The sequence below is a fragment of the Triticum dicoccoides genome, chromosome 4B (assembly GCF_002162155.2).
Source record: "Triticum dicoccoides isolate Atlit2015 ecotype Zavitan chromosome 4B, WEW_v2.0, whole genome shotgun sequence".
NCBI classification, from domain to species: domain Eukaryota; kingdom Viridiplantae; phylum Streptophyta; class Magnoliopsida; order Poales; family Poaceae; genus Triticum; species Triticum dicoccoides.
Window position 1 is genome coordinate 261,672,703 of NC_041387.1, and position 22,815 is coordinate 261,695,517.

Here is a 22,815-nt window from a genome sequence, read left to right on the forward strand (position 1 = left end):
GCTATCTGCGTTGGTGGCGAGCGCGCCCAGCCAAACATGCAACGCCGGCTTCCCACGTGGTGCGGAGGCGCTGGTGGGCCGGAATGGCGCACATCCCGACGCGGATACTTTGTCCAAGGAAAAGACGGTTACAGGGGTGGAGCCGCATGTCGAGCAGGATGGCCATGCAACGGCTGGCGACGGGTCCCACAGCGCTGGGAATAATGCACCAATGCATGTTGACGCGGATTGTGGGTCCCAGGCGGATGTGAACCATGCAACGTCGCCATGCAACCTTGCACTTGAGGAGATGTCTATCCAGGGCACTGCGAGTACAGTTGTGGTGAGGAATGAGATGCCCGTGCCAAGGGAGGCGGACAACGTGATTGTGGCCACGGAGCCGAACATTGGCCTGGGGGTGCAGGAGGCCGCTGGGCTAAACAATGGCATGATGGTGTCGGTGCCGACGGCTTCTGGTATGACGCCACAAGAAGCGGTGGCGTATGGTAGACTCAAGGCCTTTTGCTCGCATGTCATGAAGAAGCTGGCGCCACCTATCCTCAAGGAGATACAGGCCTCCTCGCTAAGGCCAGAGGCGGAGCCATTCATGCCCAAGCGCACGACGAGGGCAGACAAAAGAACTGCGACGCTGGGCTCTTCGACAGCCACCCCGGCAGAAAACGTGCTGCTCAGGACGCTCGGCTTGGTCCCGGAGGATCTTCAGGTGGATGACTCGGTGGTGCAAGAGTTGAAGACCCTATTCGACTCGCCGCTCCGTGAACAGCATGTGCGTGTCATAGCGGCACTATTTGGCAAGGCCTTGCCGGGGCAGACGCTTGGTGCGGGTGGGTCAGAGAGGATTGGCGTGCACTAGAGCTGTGCGTCAGGAGGTGGGAGCGACATCGGTTTACATGGATGTCAACCCCGTTGTGACCTGCTGGATCGTTCGCGGTTTGAACAATCTGGCAAAGAGGAAAGTGGTGAGGGAGTTCTTGGCTTCGGTGAAGCCTAACCTAGTGTGTTTGCAGGAAACAAAATTGGAGATTGTAGATCACTTTCTATTAATGCAATGTTGTGGCCCGTCGTTGGACGGCTTCGCTTACTTGCCGGCCGATGACACGAGAGGAGGGATCCTAATGGCATGGAATACCACGGTGCTGCAGATAGATAGCATCCAGAGGGATGCGAATTTCCTCACGGGTCTGGTTCGCCCTAGAGTTGGCGAGGATTGGTGGATTTCGGTGGTGTATGGTCCCCAAGGTAATGATGCGAAATCCCAGTTTCTGGTGGATCTGGAGGCCAAGCGTGCTCTATGCCCTGGCCCTTGGATGGTGCTTGGGGACTTTAGCATGATCTTGCGACCTAACGAGAAAAGCAACACTAACATAAACCGCACGATGATGAATAAGTTCCGAAGCTTTGTCGACAGTTGTGAGCTTAAGGAGCTTTATATGCATGGGCGTAGATTCACCTGGTCAAGTGAAAGAGAAAACCCTACGCTCACTAGAATTGACAGAGTATTGGTGTCGGTTGATTGGGAGCTCACGTGGCCAGACTGTTTGCTGCAGGCTCTTTCTACAAGTGTTTCTGATCATGCGGCCTTGCACATTACCACTAGCGCAGCTTTCTGGCCCAAGAAGCGCTTCCGTTTCGAGGCTTTTTGGCCCAAACTTGAGGGCTTCGAGCAAGCAGTCAAGGACGCTTGGATTTGTGACCCTGAGATTGTGGACCCGTTCAAAAGACTCGACGCTCTATTCAGGAATACGGGTGTGTCGCTACAGGCTTGCGGGCAAAAGAAAGTAGGCAACGTCAAACTACTCATGGCGGTGGCGACGCTGGTTATCTTCAAGTTGGATCAAGCGATGGAGTCGCGTGGGATTACTGAGCTTGAAGGTTGGCTGAGGCGCACTCTCAAGTTGTCCCTGCTCGGCCTAGCCTCACTGGAGAGAACAATCGAGCGACAGAGATCGAGGCATAGATGGCTACGCAAGGGAGACGCCAATACCAAATTCTTCCAAGTGGTGGCCAATGGTAGACGTGCGAAGAATTACATTCCCCATGTGCGTGTGGGCAGTGAGATTGTCTCGGAGCAGTGCCGTAAAGACGAAGTTTTTGCGGATGCCTTCCAAAATCTCCTGGGTTCTGATCATGCGAGGAGGCACACCTTGGATTTGAGGTATTTGGGGATGGAAGAGTCAGACTTGTCAGAGTTGGAAGGAATCTTCTCGGAAGAGGAAGTTTGGAGGGTAATCAAACAGCTGCACCCAGATCGAGCGCCGGGGCCGGACGGTTTCAGTGCGCTGTTTTATCAGAAGGCTTGGTCAGTTATTAAAAGCGACATCATGGTGGCGCTAACCAAGCTCGCCGTTGGAGATAGTAGAGGGTTCGCAAAACTGAACCGTGCGCTAATTGTGTTGATCCCGAAGAAACTGGAGGCGATGGAGTTAGGGGACTTCCGACCAATCAGTCTACCGCACAGTTTCTCCAAGCTTTTTCCCAAGCTGTTGGCTAACAGAGTACGTCCACGCATGGCCGACTTGGTGGGAGTGAATCAGTCCGCGTTTATCAAGGGAAGAAGCCTTCATGATAACTACCTGCTTGTGAGGCAAGTGGCGATGAAGATTCGGGCCCGGAAGAATCATGGTGTCTTCCTCAAGTTGGATATCACGAGAGCTTTCGACTCACTCTCATGGCCATTTCTGTTTGAAGTGTTGCGAGCTAAAGGGTTCGGTCCACACTGTCTTGCGAGGATGGCAGCCCTTCGCATGACTGCAAGCACGCGGGTGCTGGTCAATGGTGTTCCTGGGAGGAGAATTTGGCATGCTAAAGGACTAAGGCAAGGGGATCCGGTCTCTCCGCTTCTGTTCGTGATTGCTATGGAGGCGCTAACGGCGATCGTGGTAAAATCCACACAGGAGGGCGTGTTGAGCAGCTACACGGGCATCTTTGCTATGCAAAGACTGTCCATCTATGCGGATGATGTCGCCCTCTTTGTGCGACCATCCACACTGGAGCTGGAGTTTGTCAGGAGAGCGCTGGACATCTTTGGAGAAGCCTCGGGGCTCAAGATCAATTACAGGAAATCCTCGGCTATCCTCATTACAGATGACTCAGATGACAGAAGTAGAGTGGAGAGTCTGTTGCAATGCACCATGGGTCAATTCCCTTGTAAATACCTCGGCTTACAGTTGGCGGTGAAGAAGCTTACAAAGGTGCAGTGGCAGCCGTTGCTTGATCAGGTGAGGCACTTCATCCCCGCATGGCAGAGAGGCCTCATGCAACGCTCGGGGAGGCTGGTTCTGGTGAAGTCGGTGGTGGCGGCAAGGCCGGTCCATCATCTTCTAGTTATGAAGGTGCCTGCTTGGGTCCTTGAGGACATGGACAGTTGGATGAGAGCCTTTTTCTGGGCTGGGAAAGACAAGGTCCATGGGGGTCAATGCTTAGTTGCATGGAACACTATATGCAAGCCCCTGGTCTATGGTGGTCTCGGGGTGAAAAATCTTCAACTTCAAGCACTCGCACTAAGAGTGAGATGGGAATGGCTAAGGCGGACCGACCAACTCCGGCCTTGGCAAGGGTTGCATATGATGGTGGATGAGGATGCGAGGAGGGTCTTTGAATGTTTGGTGAGCATCATGGTCGGTAAAGGGGACAAGGTCCTGTTCTGGCGAGACAGGTGGATACATGGATTCGCCGTCAAAGACATCGCGCCCACGCTGTTCCAAGGAGTGAGCGTCAAAGTAAGGAACACCAGGACGGTTGCTCAGGCCATTCAGGGGGAGAGTTGGACACTGGACGTGCAGCTCCAGTTCTCGTTTGGTGCGCTTTTGCAAGCCATGCATCTGAGGCATGCAGTGGCATCGGTGCCAAGAGACGAACAGGAGGAGGATCGATTTGCCTGGCCACACGATCGCTCGGGTGCATACACGGCGAAATCCACTTACACCCAGCTGTGTCAGGGTGGGTTGCGTTCCCCCACGGCAAATGGGACCTGGCGCAGCTGGGCACCGCTCAAGTGCAAAATTTTCGCTTGGTTGGCTGTGCAGCACAGATTGTGGACGTCGGATAGAAGGGTGCGGCACGGCCTGCAGGACACACCCTCGCCTTGCTACACATGCCTGCAGGACGAGGATAATGCGGAGCATATTCTGGTGCAATGCGTCTACGCGCGTGAGGTTTGGCATATGTGCCTGGATTCAATGCACTTGAGTGTGGAGGCTCCTCTAGCGAGTGACACTTTCGCTGAATGGTGGTTGAGAGCTAGAGCCACTTTTCATGGCAAGGAGAGCAGGGGCTTCGATACATTCGTCATCGAGACAGCGTGGTCTCTTTGGAAACAGAGGAACGCACGGGTCTTCCGTCGACCGGAGCAAGTTAAGGGACCTAGAGAACTAGCTAGTTGGATTCTCGATGAGTTACAAGAGCTGATTCGAGCAGGTGTAGGAGTCGGAGGTCTAGATAGGTTTGTGAGGAGTTGACCTCAGCCCAGTGTTCGGTGTGGTGTTGCCAGTGACGGATGTTCGCATCTGTCGCAGGTGTCTTGTAATTATATATTCTCTCTTCTATAAAAATGTGGTACGCCATTGGCGTACTCTCGAAAAAAAATACATCATCCGTATTTGCAATATTCAGTTTGCTTTATCATATTCTTGCTTGTTCTTCGATTGCTTGCAGGAATAGACCTTCATGGTCAGGCTGATCGTGCTTCCGACATCATTAGTAACCTCGGGAGATTGGTTTAGCGATTGCTAACGAGCAACGTCGTGCACGTTTGTAGTCGGGTTGTCAAAGTCGACTCCACCAAATCGATAGTTCTCATCTCATCAAAAGATCGGGACCCTCGCCTCTATCAAGTGGTATCAGTTTTCAGGTTGCTCGGTGAGAAATTCCAGATCTCCCTAGATTAGAATTATTTTCTTACCTTTTGTCCAAGAAAAAGCCACAAAAAAAGTTAGATCTATTCATCCTTTATCCAAGCCAGTCTGAGCCTTTGCAATTTTCTATGCATTGCTTGCATAGTTGAATTATCAGTTGCATCATCGTGTCGAGTTGTCGGTCTTAGTGTATAGTTTGTTTAGAGTTTCGAGTTCTGTTCATAGTAGTCACGCTGCCGCTGTATCGTTATCCCTTATGCCACCACCCATCCATCAAATTCCACCATGTGCTACCCACCGTTCATTGTCATAATCATAGTTGAGATCGTTCACATCTTCGCTTGATCCAATCTGCATCTTATCTAGTTTGTTTTGGAAAAAAAAGACAGAAAAAAGAGAGAAAAAAGTAAAAAAAAAGTGTGAGAAAAAAAGAGAATAAAATAAAATAAAATTCGGATCTATCTAGATTCAATCTCGTAGTTGAATTCGGATTGGAATCTGTTTTGTGCACTGTTCAATAAAATAGGGATGACTTCCTCATACGAAGTCCATTTTGGCTCCGCAAGTACTCAAATGGAAGCTAGCGACGAGCCGTATCTAAATAGTTGCAGAACCTTGTTCAATATTTGGCACCTCAAAATCGGCTTCTAAATAGGTCTTTTTGCCATCTGAAGTTCGCGAACATAATTTGTTCTAGTTTTTCAAGCCAGTTTTATAATTGTTTGACTCCTCATATCAATTCGGAAGATTCTTTTTGCGTTAGAAAGCTTGAGTTAGTAACATTATTTGAAAAAATTTATCAGAAAATTGGCTCAAACTTTTCAAGAGGAAAGTTGGACAGAGAGTTGTTGTATATCATGTTTGGTAGTTGTTTTTCATCATTATCTTTACTATCGTTGTGATCTTCACTTATATCATGCTGTCCAGAGCTACTTAGTATCCTTCATTGATGCTAGTTGTGCTACGCCGTGACCTCATTAGTGTCTGATGAGGACATCAATACCATTATTACACCCACAGCCCCTGCTGTTATACATACAGGACCAATTACTAGAGCTCGCGCACGCCAATTAAATTATCAGGTACTTTCGTTTCTTGGTAATGATTCTAATGTTCATGAGAATATGATGCTACCTAAATTGGATACATTTGTTTAGCTTACAAATGAAGGGCCTGTCATGGATAAGAGGGATGAACACTGGAGCAAGACCAAGCATGGAGATGATGGGACGCGCGAGGGGAACAAGAACGGAGTTACAAGTGATGATTTCAGGACTTTGAGGCCCCCATAATGAGTGCATGAAGCCTTGGACGAAATATACAAGATGCCACTTCATAATATTCATCCATAGGCTATTCTAGGTGCTGCGTCACCTTACTATTGGGCCAGGCCCATGTAATTTCGAAATACTTAAGTATAGGCTATTTTAGAGTCCGTATGTGTGGGGAAACAAGAGTTAGAGTTGGTTTCGGACCCCTCCCTCAAGGGCGACAAAATTCCCTCCTCTTCCTCCATATATACAGCCCTTAGGGTGTCGTTTAGACTTTGGGTTTTGTTTAGATTAAAAGTTCGCCATAGATGCAACTTCACGTTCTTCGTTTGTGTTCAACGACCAGACAAAGGCGTCACAGAACCCCACCTTGATCAACAAAGCTTTCATCTTATATTCGCAATATCTAGATTGCAATCTCAGTTTCTTGGTTGTTCTTTATTTGCTCGCAGGAAACAGACCCTCGTGGTCAGGTTGATCGTGCTCTGGCGTGGTCAATAACCTCTCGGAGTTGGTTTAGCGATTGCTAAGGCGCGACATTCTCGCACGTTCGTAGTCGGATCGTCAAAGTCGACTTCCACCAAAGTGAAATCCATCATCTCATTGAAAGATGGGACACCTTTGCCTCTATCAAGTGGTATCAGATTTCCAGGTTGCTCGGTGAGATTTTACAGTTTTCATAGTTTAGATCGAGTTTGTTCTTCATACCTATAGTCCACGAAAAAGCAACAAATTTTTTTTAGGGTTAGTTCATCTTATCCGAACCAATCTGAGCCTTTGCATAATCTTTTCTGTATTTGCTTTGTTGAATTTGTGGTTGCATCGTCGTGTCAAGTTGTCACGCCGCCGCCGCACCATCGTCATCACCGCTGCCATATACCACCATCGTCATCACCGCTGCCATATACCACCACCATCATCGTCGTTACCATATACCACATATCCCCACCATCACGCTAATCCGAGTCCACCTCCATCAAAGATTCGCCGCCAATCCATGTTCCATCGCCCTGCAAATATCCGCCACCTGTCCGAGTTTTCACCAGATTCATCTCCGCCACCAGTCCTAGTCCGAGTCCAGTAATTGTTGCTTTGTTCTCGATTTCAAGATCACGTGATACTCCGAGTCGTGACAGAGTAGGACTCCCCAACTTCCGAACCATCCGCAGAAGAAAAATAGTTCTAGTTTAAAAAAAACTAAGTCAGGAAAATTCTGGCTAGGCAGTTTTTAGGACATTTGTAGAATTTTTCAAAAAAAATTTGTTGCGGAGCAAAAAAAAAGAGGAAAAAAGTGCAAAAAAGTGAAAAAAATAAAAAAATTCAGAGTGTGCTCCTCCCTTGTTTACGTGCAGCGCCGTGATTTTGTTAGTGTTCTAGGCTCGCGTCTCTAGTACGGTCTAGCCTAGGACCAGCACAGTACCGTCGTTGAGCGTTTATTCAACTTTGCATCTCTGAATTGATTATTGCTGACCCTTTTTGCTACCATATTATAAGCCTTCCCAGCTCCACATACATCTACATCGTGCGTTTGACTCTCCCTGGTAATCGGTCTATCCAAGCTTTGAGAGTTTTGACTACATTGGTTGCCGATCACCGCCTGCTGCTGGGTAAGAACTGGCAAGAATTTGAGATTTGCTTGACGGATTTGTGACACCCACTACCACCACCACTTGTTAGTCGTCTATAGGATCATATTCTTGTGTGTTTCGATTGCTTCTAACCATGCCAGGATCACAAGATGACGAGATTGACTGGGAGAACTTAACGAACAAGGAGCTTCATGATAAGTTTCAGCAAATGATGATTGAACAGGTGCAAGATGTGCTAAATTTTTTTGAAGAGGCAATGGATAAGATCACTGGCCTTGAGAAGACGTTCGAAACAAAGCTCGATAACAGATTTAATGAACTGCTTGCGCGTCATCCACCACAAGCCGCACTTGCCGCACCTCTGCAACAACAACAACAACGACTACCTCCACATCGGGAAACAGCCCTCCGCCGAGCAAGCCGTGTCCCTCTTCAGCCTGGCCAAACTGCTGGTGCTGCTGTTGATACTTCTGTGGCTCCTGCTGCTGATGTGGAGGAGGATGATTATGCGGGAGATTACGAGGATGAGGTTGATCAAAATCAGAACTACGTGCAACCACCAGCACCACAACCACCAGGTCGTCCACATGCAAATAATGGCAATGTTAGGGCTCCCCCTCAGGTACGAGATCATGACCATCTCCCTAAACTGAAATTGAATATTCCACCATTTGAGGGTAGATATGTTCCTGATATATATATCGTACTTGGGAGTTAGAAACTGAACAACGATTTACATGTTTACAATATCCTGAGGAGAGACGTGTTCCTGCTGCTGTTTGTGCTTTCACTAGCTTTGCATGTGTTTGGTGGTCTGAACATTGTAGATTATATCCTGTTCCAGCTACTTGGGCTGCTTTGAAAACTGCTATGCGTACTCGTTGGGTTCCACCATATTATCAACGTGAATTACTTCAAAAATTGCAGCGCTTAAGACAAGGAAAAAATTATGTAGAAGAATATTATCAGGAATTACAAACTGGCTTGATTAGATGTGGTATTGTTGAGGAAAATGAAGCTATGCTTGCATGTTTTATGGGTGGACTAAATAGAGAGATTAAGACCATTCTAGAGTATAAGGATTATAATAATATCACTCATTTATTCCATCTTGCTTCTAAAGTTGAACGTGAAGTGCAGGATCGACAGGCATTGGCGCGAACTAACTTTTCTATAGGTCGACCTTCATCATGGACACCACGTGGATCATCTACTTCCACTGCACCATCACCTCCTTCAGGTGCCACCTCCAACCGTGATACAAGAAAGCAGGCACAACCACCACTATCTGCCAAGAGCACACCTGTCGGGCCTGCACAAAGCTCTTCTTCTTCCATGGCGTCAACAGGGCACACAAGTGATACTATTTGTCGTCGTTGTAAGGGAAGAGGACATTTTGCGAGAGAATGCAAATCTCAGCGTGTGATGATTGCTACTGAGGATGGTGGGTATGAGTCCGCTAGTGACTATGATGAGGAGACTTTGGTTCTTATTACACATGAAGAACACGGTGGAGATGATTCTGATCATGAGACGCAATACATGGATGCTGTAGATGCTGACAGGTATGAAAGTTTAGTTGCTCAACGTGTTTTGAGTGCGCAGGTTACACAAGCTGAGCAAAATCAGAGGCATAATTTGTTCCATACAAAGGGACTTGTGAAGGAACGTTCTATTCACGTCATCATAGATGGAGGGAGCTGCAACAACTTGGCTAGCAAGGCGATGGTGGAGAAGCTATCTCTCACCACCAGACCACATCCACATCCTTACTACATCCAATGGTTCAACAACAGCGGCAAGGTTAAGGTAACACGTACTGTTCGGGTGCATTTTAGTATCTCTACATATGTTGATTATGTTGATTGTGATGTGGTACCTATGCAAGCATGTTCCTTATTACTTGGTAGACCATGGCAATTTGATAAAAATTCCGTACACCATGGTACAAACAATCAGTATACTCTTGTTCATAAGGATACAAATATTACTTTGCTTCCTATGACTCCTGATTCCATTTTGAAAGATGATATTCATAGAGCTAATAAAGCAAAACAGGAGAAAAATAAGAGTGAAAATTAGATTGTGGCAAAAGAATTTGAGCAACAAATGAAGCCTAATAATAAACCATCTGGTGTTGCTTCTGAAATTAAATTGAAAAGTGCATGTTTACTTGCCACCAAATTTGATATTGATGAGCTAGATTTTAGCAAATCTGTTTGCTATCCTTTTGTGTGCAAAGAGGCATTATTTTCATTCGAGGACGTGCCTTCCTCTTTGCCCCCTGCTGTCACTAACATTTTGCAGGAGTTGGCTGACGTCTTCCCAAAGGACGCGTGCTGTAGGGTGGAACCCTATGGGGAGATCTTTCACGAATTGGATGGGGAATCCCCAAGAACAAGATGAACCAAATAGGGAAAACAAGAGGAACACTCAAGAACAAGTCAAATCACACATCCACTAGACAATCAAACACATAAGATCCACAAGGTACATGAACAATCAAAGGGAAATAAGATACATGGTAGAGTTCATCCCAAATCCTATGAAGGAGATGAGAGCTTGATGATCTAGATAGATCCTTCCCTCAAGGGGGTCTTCATCCACTAGGGATCTTCTCCAATGGAGGCCTTGAACTCCAATGGAGTGTCTCTCTCTCAAGAGGAATCCCACAAGGGGAGGTACATGAGCTAAGCTCTAGTGTTTAGACCTAATCTTAGCTTCCCCTAAATGGAGGAGATGGAGGAGTATATATAGTCCTAGGCAAAGAGAGGGATAAGTCAGGGCGAAATGGTAAAACAAGGGCAAAGCCCGTAGCATCACAGGGACCTGACGCAAGGGGTAAGTGGAGCCCGTGCGCACGGGGTATCCAGGGACCTGACACAAGGTCCCGTGCGCACGGGGTCCGTGAGTCCCATGGACACGGGGGTCCCGTGGGCACGTTACACGCCCGTGCGCATGGGGTCTTCAGGATCGCCAGCCTGGGAGGCCCGTGGGCACGGGGTCGGAGGGTCCCGTGCGCACGGGGTCGCCTGGGAGCTGCTGCCTTCTTCTTGGCGCTTCCTTCTCCGCTTCCAGGCTTCCCTCTTGGATGGTGTAGATGTTCTCTTCTGCATGAACTCGTCCTCGCTATGTTTGAAGCTCCGGCAATACCTATGAATGCACATGGAAGGAATGTCAAGTAGTATACCATCCTCAAAGGGGTCAAGCGAACACGTGTAAAGGAGATGATTCACCTTTATGTAGTAGTAGATGTGGCACGTGTCACTTGCCAAATGAAGCCTTGACATGGTGATGTCCATAGGATGCTCCACATCATCCCCTCCCCCTTGGGAAAGATCCGACCTCGGATCGAAATCCAAATCACCATGGGAAAGAGATGATGTTGTCGTGTAGAAGTTGATGATCACCAAGCATGCATCATCTTGTAGTTGCAAATGGGCACTCTCCAAGGTCGCACCGTCTTGTAATTCCTTCAAAAGGAGCAAAGATAACAAGCACTTGGAAAAACAAATGTGATTGGCGTAAGAGCAAAACCAAACATTCAAGAGGTGATTCACCCAACAAGTGTTGTCATCAAGCATAGCATATGGTTTGACAAAGAAGTGTGGCATGGCATTTAAGCATATAAGTTGAGCATAATCAAGGACATCATGGAAACAAGCATGGAAATGAGAGGTAGAGATGCAAATACGTGTGATAAGTGAAGAAGCATCTACCTCAAGGTCATAGCAAGAATGCACAAAGTGTTCAACAAATGGTCTATGGTATGCATAGGAATCATTCACAACACCAAATATAGCGAAATGTCTAAACACATGGGGCAAGTGCAAGACAATCCAAGCATAATGTGCATAGGGTGTAGTGAAGATATCGTGGCAATCAACACAAAGTAAAGAGCAGTTGTTCAACATGTGTGAGGCAATCATGTCAATCATGTGACAAACATGTAGATCATAGTATCATCATAGGTATGGGTCACAAATGGAACATGGCAATAACAAGCAATGTCTCCACCAAACTTGCAAATACACATAGAAGTACGAGAATCAATCATCATGTGTAATGCGAAGCATGGGTCACAAATGCATGACAAAGGCATAGGAAGTGAGCATATCATGCAAAGTGAAAATGGCAATATGGGCATAAAGGAAGAAGTGATATATAACCCATAACCATGTGAGAGCCATGTAGAAGAAATGCGCTAAGTCTTTGCGCGAAGAGAGCGGTGGTAAAGACAATCCATGGGATCCCAAATTATCATTGCTCTCTAGAGCTCGTTTTGTTAACTCGTGGGATTGCGAGGTTGACAAGTATTCCTGGGTACCTACACAAAAGAGACACAAACCAAGGAAATTGATGTAGGGCGGAACCCTAGGTGGACGATATTTCACGTTTGGAGTGGATCCTACGGGGAATCACGAAGAACACGCGGAAGCACAAAGGGGAAACACAGGGAAAACGAGAGAGAATCACTAAACCAACAAGGAATCAATCACACAAGTGCTAGATCACCGAACACAAAGAGTAACACATGATCCACAATCAACAAAGGTAAGGATACAAGGGAACCATTCTTCTCCGTGAGGAGGTCTTGATGGTCTTCCCTAGAAAGGGGTCTTGAATCCGCTTGGGGGATCTTCTCCGAAGAGGTCGTGAGCTCCGAGGAGAAGTAACCAAGTGGATGAGCAAGGCTCTCACACAAATATGAGCTAAACCAATGCTAACACTAATACGAAGCTAGGAGACGAGTATATATAGTGCTAAGCCACGAAGGGGTAAGTGGGAGAGGATACATGGGGCGAAAACCCCTTGTACTGCATGCAGGGAGGCCAGTAGTACCGGTCATGTGGCCGGTAGTTCCGCTGGGAGCTCATGAGGGGCAGTAGTTCCGGACGTGGAAGGCGGTACTACCGCTGGGAGGTCAGGCACTGGCCTCTGGAGATGGACGTCGAAGGGGCCAACGGTTGTACTGGTGGTCGTGGCAGTTGTTCCGGTCTTTGGCCAAAAACCGGTAAAACCGGTGCAGCACCAGCCTTGCTCCGCTCGATGACAGAAGGTGGGCCGGTTGTTGGGCGGTAGCTGGCCGGTTGTTCCGCCCGGGCGGTGGTTGGGCGGTTGTTCCGGTCCTTCTGCGCTGGGCAGATCGTCTACATGCTCTCGATGTTCATCTTGCGTTGTAACTTCTCCTTGGTTACTTTCTTGGTACCTAAGCACACAAAGCATCTCCGTTTGAGGTAGTATCCATGTCTCAAGTGGGTCAAAGGGAAGTTCAACAAGGAGAGAGTTAACCTCAGATTGAATAGCACGTGCTCGAGCTCTCGTCATGGGTCCTCGTGGGGTTGGATGTGTCGATGTAGAGTCCATGGGGATGATGGAAGGATGCTTCGCATCAGAAATTGTGCGTGGTAAATGTACACATCATCCATCATGATGTGTATGTGCATGTGTGAGTTAGCACAAGATAAGCATCGCTCAAAGAAATTTGATGCATGGTATAAGAACATGTCGTCCATCATGAAAGAATAGTTATTGTGTATGACACGATGGGGATGCAAATTTAACATACACGTATATTGCACATCAATAGCATTCTTATTCATGGGGAGCATATGGTGCACACATGTATTGGGATCACGCAATGGATGGGATGGATCAAAATCTCCTAAAATGTATGAGGAAACTATGGGGGTCTCCTCATGAGCAATATCGGAAGCATAATATGGAGAAAATGGACAACATCCAAAACAATGCATATCCGAAGCTAGGTGGTCATGGCATGGCATATGAGACAAATGATACAAAGGAAGCATATCAATATCATCACAAGAAAAACAAATGCCAATAACCATGGGCTTGTCATCTATGCCATAAGTGAAAATTGGGTTTATTTTAATGGCATATGCATAGTCACTATGAAGAGATTGCAAATAAGACATATGGTTGATCTCATGCATAGCATATGACAAGTCAAGCGGATTAGCAAACATGATGTGACCTAAAGAATCGTCACAAGAAATCCTATGTAATGTGGCATCACAACTAATAGACTCCACATGAGAATCATTGTACTCATCATAAATGGGTAAATCATCGCATGGGGAAATCATACTAGCATGAAGCATGGTAATAGGTGGATCAACATCATGCAAGGAATCAAAATCAAGAATGTCTACTAGCGGGACTAGAGCATCACCTTCACCTATGTTACCTTTATCATTCCACTCAAGTGGTGTAGGTGAGGTGGGAAAGACCAAATCGAGGTCATCTTCATCGTGATGGAACCATGTGGGGGGTGCATCATATTCCACCATGGCCATCGTCATGTCCAAAGGGAGGACGAAGTCGTCGAGGATCGGCGCGTCATCATATATGGGACCTAGCACCAAATGAGAAGACACAATAGAGGTAGAGGTTAAGTTGTTAGAAATCAAAATGGCCTCATATGCCTCATCAACTATCTCACTCTCTCTTTGTGGCGGTGGCTCACTCACTCCCTCAAGGTAGGTGCACTCAATGTCGCATATGGTGGAGTCACTCAAATCACTCAAGTGGTGGTGGTGGTGGCTCTCCTCACATGGGAATTGGGGCAGCTCATCATATATGGCGCTAGTGGTGAAGTCACTCTCACTCTCAATATGGTGTCTAAAGTCACTCAAGTCATCATATGTTGCCGTGGTCGAAGGGAAAATCCCATGCTCAACCATCTCGTAGTCGTTGCCGTGGATGAAGGCCGAAGATGGAACATCATCACACTCCTCCATTATTGAAGGGAAAATCCCATGCTCGATCATCTCGTCACCGTCGCCGTTGATGAAGTCCGAAGATGGCACATCATCACTCTCACCTCCTAAGATGGAAGCATCATCATCGCTCACCACCTTGTCGCTCGCCTCCAAAGCTTGGTCCTTGAGGGTCTCCGTAGTCGTACTCATCGCCGTACCATCTTGAAAAAGAGTCAAAGTAGACTCGTCACCATCAATGCCACAAAGAGGGATGACGGTGAAGTCGAACTTGGGAGCATCATCCTGGAGCTCGTCGGGCTTGGACATCTTGGTGGTACTAGCCTCATGCTTGTCGTAGAGCTTGGTCGCCGCGAAGTGTGCTTGGGGTGGAGGAGCCTTGGCCTTCATGAGTTCTTGTTCCGCCTTGAGAGCACCAATGTAGTAGTCGTTGATGGACTTGTAGTTCTCGAGGAAGATTGTCTTGGAGATGTTGTTGTGCAATCTCATCATGAAGTGGAACTTCATTGACATGGGGTTGTCCACGTCGGCTCGTCGCAAGGCAATCTTCATCTCCTTGAAGTACTTGTCGATGGACTTGGATCCTTGGATGGTGTTCTCCTATTGGCGTCAAAGTTGTTCCGTGTAGGTTGGAGGCACGAACTCTCGCCGCAAAGCTCTCTTCATGTTGGGCCAACTCATGTCGTAGTACTCCGAAGGTGTGTGAAGCCACCATGTCGGGGCGTAGTCATGGAAGTTTCTTGTGGTGCACTTCACTTGATCTTCGGAAGGGACTTGATGTAGCTTGAGGTAGTCGTCCATCAAATGCTCCCACTCGAGGAACTCCTCGGGTTCGTGAGTCCCATAGAAAGGAATCGTGTGGTCGATGTCGAGGTCGTAGTAGCTCGTGGAAGTCACGGACTTGAGCTTGGGGAGCTTCTCTTGAGCGTAGTCTTGAGGTGCTTGTTGGCAAAGATGTCGTATGTCCATAGGCGAAGATGCCTTGAAGTCGCTTGGCAAAGATGCCAAGGGCGATGGTGAAGTCGTTGAGCAGTTGTTGGTGTTGAGCTCTTGACCTTAACATTCTTCTTGGTGATGGTGTTGATGCCGGTGTGATCTTGCCGGAGATGGTAGCTCGGAAGCATGTGCTCTTGAGCGTCTTCTTGAAGATGAGGAAGATCGCTTGTAGGACTTGATGAGGGCTTTGATCTCTTCCATTTGAGCTTGCATCTTGGCGTCGGAGTTGTTTTTCGTGGCATCAAACTCGTCGTTGTTGTAGACCGAAGGTGAAATGCCTTGCCTATCCATAACAAGACTCGAGTAGAGGTGAGTAGGAAATGAGATACACAATACCAAGTTACCTTTTCCCAAAGTTGAGGATGTATCCCGTTTCACTCAATGTGAAACGAAAGAATAGTGGAATTGGTACCGGACTTGTTCACTCACACCTACACAACTAAGGCTTATGGTAGAGCTCGGTGAGGATAGTGGCACAAAAATTTGATGCAAAATGTAAGCAAGAGTCAATAATGTTGGAAAAGATTCACAAATTCGCAAGTGAAACAAGTAGACCAATAGCAAATGTGGTACACGGAAACACACACACGGATAGATAAATGGGGTCGTGCAACCAAGGAATGAGCACAAAATGCAGAATCCACGGAAAACGCTCGTGTTGCACAACTCAAGAGAGACGCCAGCACAATTGCTCAATAGGCGGATACAACACTTGTGCACAACCTATAAGATGCGAAATGGATAAACTTCTATCCCAAGTATGCTATGTATGTATGGTTCCCGGTGTTCCTCTCAAGATGATCCAAGATGATCGGATATGAAAATCTTATGTGCAATGTGGAATTATGCTATGGCACTTGCTTACAAGCTTCTTTGCTCTCTTTCTTTTGCTTAAAAGATTTATTTCTTTTTTTTGTATGGCCACTTTTGCACCATGCACAAACCAAGATAGCAATTGTGTATATGTGGGAACAAACTTGTGACACGAGATATGATATGATAGAGGCAAAGGTGTCCCGTCTTTCGATGAGATGATGGATATCGCTTTGGAGGAAGTCGACTTTGACGATCCGACTATGAACGTGCGAGGACGTCGCGCCTTAGCAATCGCTAAACCAACTCCGAGAGGTTATTGACCACGCCGGAGCACGATAAACCTGACCACGAGGGTCTGTTTCCTGTGAGCAAACGAAGAACAAGCAAGAAACCGAGATTGCAATCTGGATATTGCGAATATAAGATGAAAGCTTTATTGTTCAAGGTGGGGTTCTGTGACGCCTTTGTCTGGTCGTTGAACACAAACGAAGTACGCAAAGTTGCAGCTATGGCGAACTTTTAATCTAAACAAAACCCAAAGTCTAAACGATGCCCTAAGGGCTGTATATATGGAGGAAGTGGGGGGAATTTCGTGGCCCTTGGTGGAGGGGTCCGAAATCAACCCTATCTCTTGTTTCCCCACACATACGGACTCTAAAAATAGCCTATACTTTTGTATTTCGAAATTACATGGGCCTGGCCCAATAGTAAGGTGACGCAGCACCTAGAATAGCCTCGGGACGAAATTTATGAAGTGGCATCTTGTATATTTCGTCAAAGGCTTCATGCACCCACTATGGTTGCTTCAAAGTCCTGAAATCATCACTTGTAACTCCGTTCTTGTTCCCCTTGCGCATGCCATCATCTCCATGCTTGTTCTTGCTCCAATGTTCATCCTTCTCCAAGCTAGGCCCTTCATTTGTAAGCAAAACAAATATATCCAATTTAGGCAGCATCATATTCTCATGAACATTAGAATCATTACCAAGAAACGAAAGTACCTGGTAATTTAGTTTGCGTGCGCGAGCTCTAGTAATTGGTCCAGTATGTATAGCAGCAGGGGCTGTGGGTGTAACAATTGTATTGATGTCCTCATCATCCTCCCATTCTTGCAATGAAGTCGTCCTCGACGGAAGTTCGTCTTCCTCACCCAAATAAGGCTTCAAATCTGCAATGTTAAAAGTGGGACTAACCCCAAAATCTGCAGGCTGCTCAAGTTTATATGCATTATCATTTATTTTCTCCAACACCTTAAAGGGACCATCAACACGTGGCATTAGCTTAGATTTGCGCAAATCATGAAATCTATCCTTACGCAAATGTAACCAAACAAGATCTCCAGGTGCAAACACAACATGTTTTCTACCCTTATCTCTAGCAAGTTTATATTTAGCGTTTATACGCTCAATGTTTTCCTTAGTTAACTCATGCATTTTTAAAATCAATTCAGCACGTTGTTTAGCATCAAAATTAACCTTCTCCGAAGATGGAAGAGGCAACAAATCAATAGGTGCACGAGGTAGGAAACCATACACAACTTCAAAAGGGCACATCTTAGTAGTAGAAGGCAATGAACGATTATAAGCAAATTCAATATGAGGCAAGCATTCCGCCCACATTTTCTTATTATTCTTCAAAACAGCCATATGCATAGTAGACAATGTTCTATTGACTACTTCAGTTTGTCCATCAGTTTGGGGGTGACAAGTAGTACTAAAAAGCAGTTTAGTCCCCAACTTAGCCCATAAACATCTCCAAAAGTGGCTAAGAAATTTAGTATCACGATCTGAAACAATAGTATTTGGCACACCATGCAAGTGAATAATTTCACGAAAGAACAAATCAGCAACATTAACAACATCATCGCTTTTATGACTTGGTATAAAGTGTGCCATTTTCGAGAATCTATCCACGACAACAAATACACTATCCCTCCCCTTCTTTGTTCGAGGTAAACCTAAAACAAAGTCCACAGATATATCCTCCCAAGGAACACTAGGTACAGGCAAAGGCATATATAAACCATGAGGATTGAGTCGTGACCTAGCTTTTTGACATGTAGTGCAGCGAGCAATAAAATGCTCAACATCCCGTCTCATCTTTGGCCAAAAGAAATGTGTAGCAAGTACGTCCTCCGTCTTCTTCACGCCAAAGTGTCCCATTAATCCTCCTCCATGCGCCTCCTGCAACAACAAAAGACGAACAGAGCTAGCTGGAATGCATAGCTTGTTAGCACGAAACACAAATCCATCGTTAATGACGAACTTGTTCCACATTCTTCCTTGTTTACAATTCTGCATTACATCTTTAAAATCAGCATCATGCACATATTGATCTTTGATGGTCTCCAAACCAAATATTTTGAAGTCAAGTTGTGAAAGCATAGTATAGCGACGATACAATGCATCACCAATAACATTTTCTTTTCCCTTCTTGTGTTTAATGACATAAGGGAAAGTCTCAATGAATTCAACCCATTTAGCATGTCTACGATTCAGTTTCGCTTGACTTTTAATATGTTTCAAAGATTCATGATCAGGATGTATAACAAATTCTTTGGGCCATAAATAATGTTGCCATGTTTCTAAAGTCCGAACAAGAGCATATAATTCTTTATCATAAGTAGAATAATTCAGACTAGGCCCACTCAATTTTTCAGAAAAATATGCAATAGGTTTGCCATCTTGTAATAACACACCTCCTAATCCAATTCCACTAGCATCACATTCAAGCTCAAAAGTCTTATTAAAATCAGGAAGTTGGAGTAAAGGAGCATGTGTCAACTTATCTTTCAATACCTGAAGGCTTCTTCCTGTGCGGTACCCCACAGAAAAGGCACATCTTTCTTTGTAAGCTCATGGAGAGGTGCAGCAATGGTGCTGAAATGTCTCACACAACGCCCATAGAATCCAGCGAGGCCAAGAAAACTCCTCACTTGTGTGACCGTTTTGGGCTGTGGCCAACTCTCAATAGTGTCAATCTTGGCTTTATCAACTTCAATTCCCTTTGGAGTAACAACATAGCCAAGAAAAGATACTCGGTCGGTGCAAAAGGTGCACTTCCCATGCTACCAAACAAACGTGCATCACATAGAGCAATAAAAATAGCACGTAAATGTTCCAAATGTTCTTCCAAAGATCTGCTATAAATCAATATGTCATCAATGTAAACTACCACAAATCGTCCAATGAAAACACGTAAAACTTCGTTCATTAATCTCATGAAAGTACTAGGTGCATTAGTTAACCCAAAAGGCATGACTAACCACTCATATAACCCAAACTTAGTTTTAAATGCTGTTTTCCATTCATCTCCCAATTTCATACGAATTTGATGGTATCCACTACGCAAATCAACTTTGGAGAATATTGTAGACCCACTCAATTCATCAAGCATATCATCTAGCCTAGGAATAGGATGACGATAACAAATAGTAATATTATTAATGCCTCTACAATCAACACACATATGTGATGTACCATCCTTTTTCGGCACTAGAATAATAGGAACAACACAAGGACTAAGGGATTCGCGTATATAACCTTTGTCGAGAAGCTCTTGTACTTGACGCATAATCTCCTTTGTCTCCTCTGGATTGGTACGGTATGGCGCACGGTTTGGCAGTGAAGCACCGGGAATTAAGTCAATCTGATGCTCAATCCCTCGAATAGGCGGTAATCCCGGTGGCACGTCTTGTGGAAAGGCGTCAGTGAACTCCTGCAAAATGTTAGTGACAGCAGGAGGCAAAGAGGAAGGCACATCCTTGAATGAAAATAATGCCTCTTTGCACACAAAAGCATAGCAAACAGATTTGCTGAAATCTAGCTCATCAATATCATATTTGGTGGCAAATAAACATGCACTTTTCAATTTAATTTCAGAAGCAACACTAGACGGTTTATTATTAGGCTTCATTTGTTGCTCAAATTCTTTTGCCACAATCTGATTTTCACTCTTATTCTTCTCCTGTTTTGCTTTATTAGCTATATTAATATCATCTTTCAAAATAGAATCAGGAGTCATAGGAAGCAAAGTAATATTTTTATCCTTATGAACAATAGTATACTGATTGTTTCTACCATGGTGTACAGAAATTTTATCAAATTGCCATGGTCTACCAAGTAATAAGGAACATGCTTGCGTAGGTACCACATCACAATCAACATAATCAGAATATGTAGAGATACTAAAATGCACACGAACAATACGTGTTACCTTAACCTTGCCGCTGTTGTTGAACCATTGGATGTAGTAAGGATGTGGATGTGGTATTGTGGTGAGAGAAAGCTTCTCCACCATCTCCATGCTAGCCAAGTTGTTACAGCTCCCTCCGTCTATGATGACGCGCACAGAACGTTCCTTCACAACTCCCTTGGTATGGAACAAATTGTTCCTCTGATTTTTCTCAGCTTGTGTGACCTGCACACTCAAAACACGTTGAGCAACTAAACATTCATACCTGTCAGCGTCTTCAGGAGCCATGTATTGCGTCTCATGATCAGAATCATCTCCACCATGTTCTTCACGTGTAATAAGTGCCAAAGTCTCCTCATCGTAGTCACTAGCGGACTCATACCCACCATCCTCGGTAGCAATCATCACACGCTGAGATTTGCATTCTCTCGCATAATGACCTCTTCCCTTAGAACGATGACAAATAATATCACTTGTGTGCCCTGTTGATGCCATGGAAGAAGGACTCTGTGCAGGCCCGATAGGTGTGCTCTTGGCAGGTAATGGTGGTTGTGCCTGTTTTCTTGTATCACGGCTGGAGGTGGCACCTGATGGAGGTGCTGGTGCAGTTGAAGTAGAAGATGCATGCGGTGTCCATGATGAAGGTCGGCCTGCAGAAAAGTTAGTTAGCACCAATGCTTGTCGATCCTGCACTTCACGTTCATCTTTACAAGCAAGATGGAATAAACGAGTGATATTAGTATACTCCTTATAGTCTAGAATGGTATGAATCTCTCTATTTAATCCACCCAGAAAACGTGCAAGCATAGCTTCATTCTCCTCAACAATACCACATCTAATCATGCCAGTTTGTAATTCCTGAGAATATTCTTCTACAGAATTTTTCCCTTGTCTTAAGCGCTGCAATTTTTGAAGCAATTCACATTGATAATATGGTGGAACCCAACGAGAACGCATAGCAGTTTTCAAAGCAGCCCAAGTAGTTGGAATAGCATATAATCTACAATGTTCAGACCACCATACACGTGCAAAACTAGTGAAAGCACAAACAGCAGCTGCCACCCGTCTCTCGTCGGGATATTGTAAACATGTAAATCATTGTTCAGTTTCTAACTCCCAAGTAAGATATATATCAGGAACATATCTACCCTCAAATGGTGGAATATTCAATTTCAGTTTAGGAAGATGGTCATGATCTCGTACCTGAGAGAGAGCCCTACCATTGTGATTATTTGCATGTGGATGACCTGGTGGTTGTGGTGCAGGTGGTTGCACGTAGTTCTGATTTTGATCAACCTCATCCTCGTAATCTCCCACATAATCAACCTCATCCTCTGATACCACTTGATAGAGGCAAAGGTGTCCCGTCTTTCGATGAGATGATGTACATCGCTTTGGTAGAAGTCGACTTTGACGATCCGACTACGAACGTGCGAGGACGTCGCGCCTTAGCAATCGCTACACCAACTCCGAGAGGTTATTGACCACGCCGGAGCACGATCAACCTGACCATGAGGGTCTATTTCCTGCGAGCAAACGAAGAACAAGCAAGAAACTGAGATTGCAATCTGGATATTGCGAATATAAGATGAAAGCTTTATTGTTCAAGGTGGGGTTTTGTGACGCCTTTGTCTGGTCGTTGAACACAAACGAAGTACGCGAAGTTGCAGCTATGGCGAACTTTTAATCTAAACAAAACTCAAAGTCTAAATGATGCCCTAAGGGCTGTATATATGGAGGAAGAGGGGGGAATTTCGTGGCCCTTGGAGGAGGGGTCCGAAATCAACCCTATCTCTTGTTTCCCCACACATACGGACTCTAAAAATAGCCTATACTTATGTATTTCGAAATTACATGGGCCTGGCCCAAAAATAAGGTGACGCAACACCTAGAATAGCCTCGAGACGAAATTTATAAAGTGGCATCTTGTATATTTCGTCCAAGGCTTCATGCACCCATTATGGTGGCTTCAAAGTCCTGAAATCATCACTTGTAACTCCGTTCTTGTTCACCTTGCGCATGCCATCATCTCCATGCTTGTTCTTGCAACAATGGTCATCCTTCTCCAAGCTAGGCCCTTCATTTGTAAGCAAAACAAATGTATCCAATTTAGGCAGCATCATATTCTCATGAACATTAGAATCATTACCAAGAAACGAAAGTACCTGGTAATTTAGTTTGCGTGCGCGAGCTCTAGTAATTGGTTCAGTATGTATAGCAGCAGGGGTTGTGGGTGTAACAATTGTATTGAAGTCCTCATCAGTCACACAGGGGGCCTCATGTGCACGGGGTAATTGGAGCCCGTGCGTACGGGGTATCCAGGGACTTGACGCAATGGCCCGTGCGCATGGGG